Source organism: Cupressus sempervirens, chromosome 1 (genome assembly GCF_028749045.1).
Source record: "Cupressus sempervirens isolate cs-2001-9-10 chromosome 1, ASM2874904v1, whole genome shotgun sequence".
Taxonomy (NCBI): Eukaryota; Viridiplantae; Streptophyta; class Pinopsida; order Cupressales; family Cupressaceae; genus Cupressus; species Cupressus sempervirens.
The window spans coordinates 610,805,037-610,812,084 of NC_143118.1; positions in this window are offsets into that span (position 1 = coordinate 610,805,037).

A 7,048-nucleotide genomic window follows, 5' to 3' on the forward strand; every position below is an offset into this window, starting at 1 on the left:
TTTTCATCAAGTCACCACACCAAGTACTCTCACCAAGTCAACTCTTTAGGACCGTTCATCAAGTCACCTCGCCAAGTCGACCCTTGAAGTCCGTTCATGAAGTCACCCCACCAAGTCGACTCTTTAAGTCAGTTCACGAAGTCACCCAACCAGGTCGGCCCACCAAGGACTCTCACCAAGTCGAATCTCACCAAGTCGACTCTCTAAGTCTGTTCATCAGGTCACCCCACCGAGTACTCTCACCAAGTCAACTCTTTAGGTCCGTTCATCAAGTCACCCCGCAAAGTCGACCCTCTAAGTTCGTTCATCGAGTCACCCGACCAAGTCGACTGTTTAAGTCCTTTCATCAAGTCACCCCGCCAAGCCGACTCTTTAAGTCCGTTCATCAAGTCGCCAGAACAACTACTCTCACCAAGTCGACTCTATAAGTCCGTTCATCAAGTCGGCCCACCAAGTACTCCCACCAAGTCGACTCTTTAAGTCCGTTCATCAGTTCACCCCGCCAAGTACTCTCACCAAGTCAACTCTTTAGGTCCGTTCATCGAGTCACCCGCCAAGTCGACCCTTTAAGTCCGTTCATCAAGTCGCCCCGCCGAGTTGCTTCTCTAAGCCCACTCACCATGTCAGCTCACCAAGTTGGTTGTTCAAGTACGTTGCCAAGTCAACTCTTTAAGTTCGCTCACCAGGTCAGCCCGCCCAAGTCGCCTCTTTAAGTTCGTTCGCCAGGTCGGCCCGCCCAAGTCGCATTAGCGGGCTAACTCGCCGAGTCACCTCACGAAGTTGACTCTTTAAGTGCGCTCACCAAGTCAGCTCACCAAGTCGACTCACCATCTCGCCTCGATAAGTTGGCTTGCCGAGTTACCCCACCAAGCCGTCACCTCTTTAAGCCCGCTCACCGTGTCAGCTCGTCAAGTCGGCTCACCAAGTCGACTAATCAAGTAGGCCCACCAAGTCGCCTCAAGGATAGCTCCTCACCGTGAGTCGCCTCACCATGTTGACTCTTTGAGCCCGCTCGCCAGGTCGCCTCACCAAGTCAACTCGAGTACGTTGCCAAGTCGACTCTTTAAGTTCGCTCGCCAGGTCGACTCGCCAAGTCAGCTCACCATGTCATCTCAACGAACCAACTCGCCGAGTCGCCTCACCACGTCGGCTCTCTAATACCACTCGCCAAGTCGCCCCACCAACTCGCCCCGTTAGGCCCACTCGCCACATCGCCCTGTTAGGCCCACTCTCACCAAGTGGACTCTTTAAGTCTGCTCATAAAGTCGAGCCACCAAGTACTCTCACCAAGTCGACTCTTTAAGTCCTTTCATCGAGTCACCCCACCAAGTACTCTCACCAAGTCAACTCTTTAGGTCCGTTCGTAGAGTCACCCCACCAAGTCGACCCTTCAAGTGCGTTCATCAAGTCACCCCACCAAGTCGACTCTTTAAGTTCACTCATCAAGCCACCCCGCCAGGTCAGCCCACAAATTACTCTCACCAAGTCGACTCTTTAAGTTCGTTCATCAAGTCACCCCGCCAGGTCGGCCCACCAAGTGGACTCTTTAAGTTCGTTCATGAAGTCACTCTGCCAAGTCGGCCCACTAGGTCGACTCTTTAAGTTCGTTCATCAAGTCACCCCGCCAGGTCAGCCCACCAACTACTCTCACCAAGTCGACTCTTTAAGTTTGCTCACCAAGTCACCCCGCCAAGTCGGCCCACCAAGTACTCTCACCAGGTCGACTCTTCAGGTTTGTTCATCAGGTCACCCCACCGAGTACTCTCACCAAGTCGACTCTTTAGGTTCGTTAATCAAGTCGCCCCGCCAGGTCGGCCCACCAACTACTCTCACCAAGTCGACCCTTTAAGTTCGGTCATCAACTCACCCCGCCAGGTCGGCCCACCAAGTACTCTCACAAAGTCGACTCTTTAGGTTCGTTCATCAATTCACCCTGCCAGCTCGGCCCACCAAGTTCTCTCGCCAGGTCGACTCTTTAAGTTCGTTCATCAAGTCACCCTGCCAGTTCGACCCACCAAGTACTCTCACAAAGTCGACTCTCTAAGTTCGTTCATCAAGTCACCCTGCCAGGTCAGCCCACCAAGTACTCTCACCAAGTCACCCCGCTAGTTCGACCCACCAAGTTGACTCTTTAAGTTCGTTCATCAAGTCACCCGGCCAAGTCGGCCCACCAAGTCGACTCTTTAAGTCCGTTCATCAAGTCACGTGACCAGGTCAGCCCACCGAGTACTCTCACCAAGTCGACTCTTTAAGTTTGTTCATCAAGTCACCCGGCCAGATCGGCCCACCAAGTACTCTCACCAAGTCGACTCTCTAAGTCTGTTCATCAGGTCACCCCACCGAGTACTCTCACCAAGTCAACTCTTTAGGTCCGTTCATCAAGTCACCCCGCAAAGTCGACCCTCTAAGTTCGTTCATCGAGTCACCCGACCAAGTCGACTGTTTAAGTCCTTTCATCAAGTCACCCCGCCAAGCCGACTCTTTAAGTCCGTTCATCAAGTCGCCAGAACAACTACTCTCACCAAGTCGACTCTATAAGTCCGTTCATCAAGTCGGCCCACCAAGTACTCCCACCAAGTCGACTCTTTAAGTCCGTTCATCAGTTCACCCCGCCAAGTACTCTCACCAAGTCAACTCTTTAGGTCCGTTCATCGAGTCACCCCGCCAAGTCGACCCTTTAAGTCCGTTCATCAAGTCGCCCCGCCGAGTTGCTTCTCTAAGCCCACTCACCATGTCAGCTCACCAAGTCGGTTGTTCAAGTACGTTGCCAAGTCAACTCTTTAGGTTCGCTCACCAGGTCAGCCCGCCCAAGTCGCCTCTTTAAGTTCGTTCGCCAGGTCGGCCCGCCCAAGTCGCATCAGCGGGCTAACTCGCCGAGTCACCTCGCGAAGTTGACTCTTTAAGTGCGCTCACCAAGTCGACTCACCATCTCGCCTCGATAAGTTGGCTTGCCGAGTTACCCCACCAAGCCGTCGCCTCTTTAAGCCCGCTCACCGTGTCAGCTCGTCAGGTCGGCTCACCAAGTCGACTAATCAAGTAGGCCCACCAAGTCGCCTCAAGGATAGCTCCTCACCGTAAGTCGCCTCACCATGTTAAATCTTTGAGCCCGCTCGCCAGGTCGCCTCACCAAGTCGACTCGAGTACGTTGCCAAGTTGACTCTTTAAGTTCGCTCGCCAGGTCGACTCGCCAAGTCAGCTCACCATGTCATCTCAACGAACCAACTCGCCGAGTCGCCTCACCACGTCGGCTCTCTAATACCACTCGCCAAGTCGCCCCACCAACTCGCCCCGTTAGGCCCACTCGCCACATCGCCCTGTTAGGCCCACTCTCACCAAGTGGACTCTTTAAGTCTGCTCATAAAGTCGAGCCACCAAGTACTCTCACCAAGTCGACTCTTTAAGTCCTTTCATCGAGTCACCCCACCAAGTACTCTCACCAAGTCAACTCTTTAGGTCCGTTCGTAGAGTCACCCCACCAAGTCGACCCTTCAAGTGCGTTCATCAAGTCACCCCACCAAGTCGACTCTTTAAGTTCACTCATCAAGCCACCCCGCCAGGTCAGCCCATAAATTACTCTCACCAAGTCGACTCTTTAAGTTCGTTCATCAAGTCACCCCGCCAGGTCGGCCCACCAAGTGGACTCTTTAAGTTCGTTCATGAAGTCACTCTGCCAAGTCGGCCCACCAGGTCGACTCTTTAAGTTCGTTCATCAAGTCACCCCGCCAGGTCAGCCCACCAACTACTCTCACCAAGTCGACTCTTTAAGTTTGCTCACCAAGTCACCCCGCCAAGTCGGCCCACCAAGTACTCTCACCAGGTCGACTCTTTAGGTTTGTTCATCAGGTCACCCCACCGAGTACTCTCACCAAGTCGACTCTTTAGGTTCGTTAATCAAGTCGCCCCGCCAGGTCGGCCCACCAACTACTCTCACCAAGTCGACCCTTTAAGTTCGGTCATCAACTCACCCCGCCAGGTCGGCCCACCAAGTACTCTCACAAAGTCGACTCTTTAGGTTCGTTCATCAATTCACCCTGCCAGCTCGGCCCACCAAGTTCTCTCGCCAGGTCGACTCTTTAAGTTCGTTCATCAAGTCACCCTGCCAGTTCGACCCACCAAGTACTCTCACAAAGTCGACTCTCTAAGTTCGTTCATCAAGTCACCCTGCCAGGTCAGCCCACCAAGTACTCTCACCAAGTCACCCCGCTAGTTCGACCCACCAAGTCGACTCTTTAAGTTCGTTCATCAAGTCACCCGGCCAAGTCGGCCCACCAAGTCGACTCTTTAAGTCCGTTCATCAAGTCACGTGACTAGGTCAGCCCACCGAGTACTCTCACCAAGTCAACTCTTTAAGTTTGTTCATCAAGTCACCCGGCCAGATCGGCCCACCAAGTACTCTCACCAAGTCGACTCTCTAAGTCTGTTCATCAGGTCACCCCACCGAGTACTCTCACCAAGTCAACTCTTTAGGTCCGTTCATCAAGTCACCCCGCAAAGTCGACCCTCTAAGTTCGTTCATCGAGTCACCCGACCAAGTCGACTGTTTAAGTCCTTTCATCAAGTCACCCCGCCAAGCCGACTCTTTAAGTCCGTTCATCAAGTCGCCAGAACAACTACTCTCACCAAGTCGACTCTATAAGTCCGTTCATCAAGTCGGCCCACCAAGTACTCCCACCAAGTCGACTCTTTAAGTCCGTTCATCAGTTCACCCCGCCAAGTACTCTCACCAAGTAAACTCTTTAGGTCCGTTCATCGAGTCACCCCGCCAAGTCGACCCTTTAAGTCCGTTCATCAAGTCGCCCCGCCGAGTTGCTTCTCTAAGCCCACTCACCATGTCAGCTCACCAAGTCGGTTGTTCAAGTACGTTGCCAAGTCAACTCTTTAAGTTCGCTCACCAGGTCAGCCCGCCCAAGTCGCCTCTTTAAGTTCGTTCGCCAGGTCGGCCCGCCCAAGTCGCATCAGCGGGCTAACTCGCCGAGTCACCTCGCGAAGTTGACTCTTTAAGTGCGCTCACCAAGTCGACTCACCATCTCGCCTCGATAAGTTGGCTTGCCGAGTTACCCCACCAAGCCGTCGCCTCTTTAAGCCCGCTCACCGTGTCAGCTCGTCAGGTCGGCTCACCAAGTCGACTAATCAAGTAGGCCCACCAAGTCGCCTCAAGGATAGCTCCTCACCATGAGTCGCCTCACCATGTTGACTCAATGAGTCGCCTCACCATGTTGACTCTTTGAGCCCGCTCGCCAGGTCGCCTCACCAAGTCGACTCGAGTACGTTGCCAAGTCGACTCTTTAAGTTCGCTCGCCAGGTCGACTCGCCAAGTCAGCTCACCATGTCATCTCAACGAACCAACTCGCCGAGTCGCCTCACCATGTCGGCTCTCTAATACCACTCGCCAAGTCGCCCCACCAACTCGCCCCGTTAGGCCCACTCACCACATCGCCCTGTTAGGCCCACTCTCACCAAGTGGACTCTTTAAGTCTGCTCATAAAGTCGAGCCACCAAGTACTCTCACCAAGTCGACTCTTTAAGTCCTTTCATCGAGTCACCCCACCAAGTACTCTCACCAAGTCAACTCTTTAGGTCCGTTCGTAGAGTCACCCCACCAAGTCGACCCTTCAAGTGCGTTCATCAAGTCACCCCACCAAGTCGACTCTTTAAGTTCACTCATCAAGCCACCCCGCCAGGTCAGCCCACAAATTACTCTCACCAAGTCGACTCTTTAAGTTCGTTCATCAAGTCACCCCGCCAGGTCGGCCCACCAAGTGGACTCTTTAAGTTCGTTCATGAAGTCACTCTGCCAAGTCGGCCCACCGGGTCGACTCTTTAAGTTCGTTCATCAAGTCACCCCGCCAGGTCAGCCCACCAACTACTCTCACCAAGTCGACTCTTTAAGTTTGCTCACCAAGTCACCCCGCCAGGTCGGCCCACCAAGTACTCTCACCAGGTCGACTCTTTAGGTTTGTTCATCAGGTCACCCCACCGAGTACTCTCACCAAGTCGACTCTTTAGGTTCGTTAATCAAGTCGCCCCGCCAGGTCGGCCCACCAACTACTCTCACCAAGTCGACCCTTTAAGTTCGGTCATCAACTCACCCCGCCAGGTCGGCCCACCAAGTACTCTCACAAAGTCGACTCTTTAGGTTCGTTCATCAATTCACCCTGCCAGCTCGGCCCACCAAGTTCTCTCCCCAGGTCGACTCTTTAAGTTCGTTCATCAAGTCACCCTGCCAGTTCGACCCACCAAGTACTCTCACAAAGTCGACTCTCTAAGTTCGTTCATCAAGTCACCCTGCCAGGTCAGCCCACCAAGTACTCTCACCAAGTCACCCCGCTAGTTCGACCCACCAAGTCGACTCTTTAAGTTCGTTCATCAAGTCACCCGGCCAAGTCGGCCCACCAAGTCGACTCTTTAAGTCCGTTCATCAAGTCACGTGACCAGGTCAGCCCACCGAGTACTCTCACCAAGTCGACTCTTTAAGTTTGTTCATCAAGTCACCCGGCCAGATCGGCCCACCAAGTACTCTCACCAAGTCGACTCTCTAAGTCTGTTCATCAGGTCACCCCACCGAGTACTCTCACCAAGTCAACTCTTTAGGTCCGTTCATCAAGTCACCCCGCAAAGTCGACCCTCTAAGTTCGTTCATCGAGTCACCCGACCAAGTCGACTGTTTAAGTCCTTTCATCAAGTCACCCCGCCAAGCCGACTCTTTAAGTCCGTTCATCAAGTCGCCAGAACAACTACTCTCACCAAGTCGACTCTATAAGTCCGTTCATCAAGTCGGCCCACCAAGTACTCCCACCAAGTCGACTCTTTAAGTCCGTTCATCAGTTCACCCCGCCAAGTACTCTCACCAAGTAAACTCTTTAGGTCCGTTCATCGAGTCACCCCGCCAAGTCGACCCTTTAAGTCCGTTCATCAAGTCGCCCCGCCGAGTTGCTTCTCTAAGCCCACTCACCATGTCAGCTCACCAAGTCGGTTGTTCAAGTACGTTGCCAAGTCAACTCTTTAAGTTCGCTCACCAGGTCAGCCCGCCCAAGTCGCCTCTTTAAGT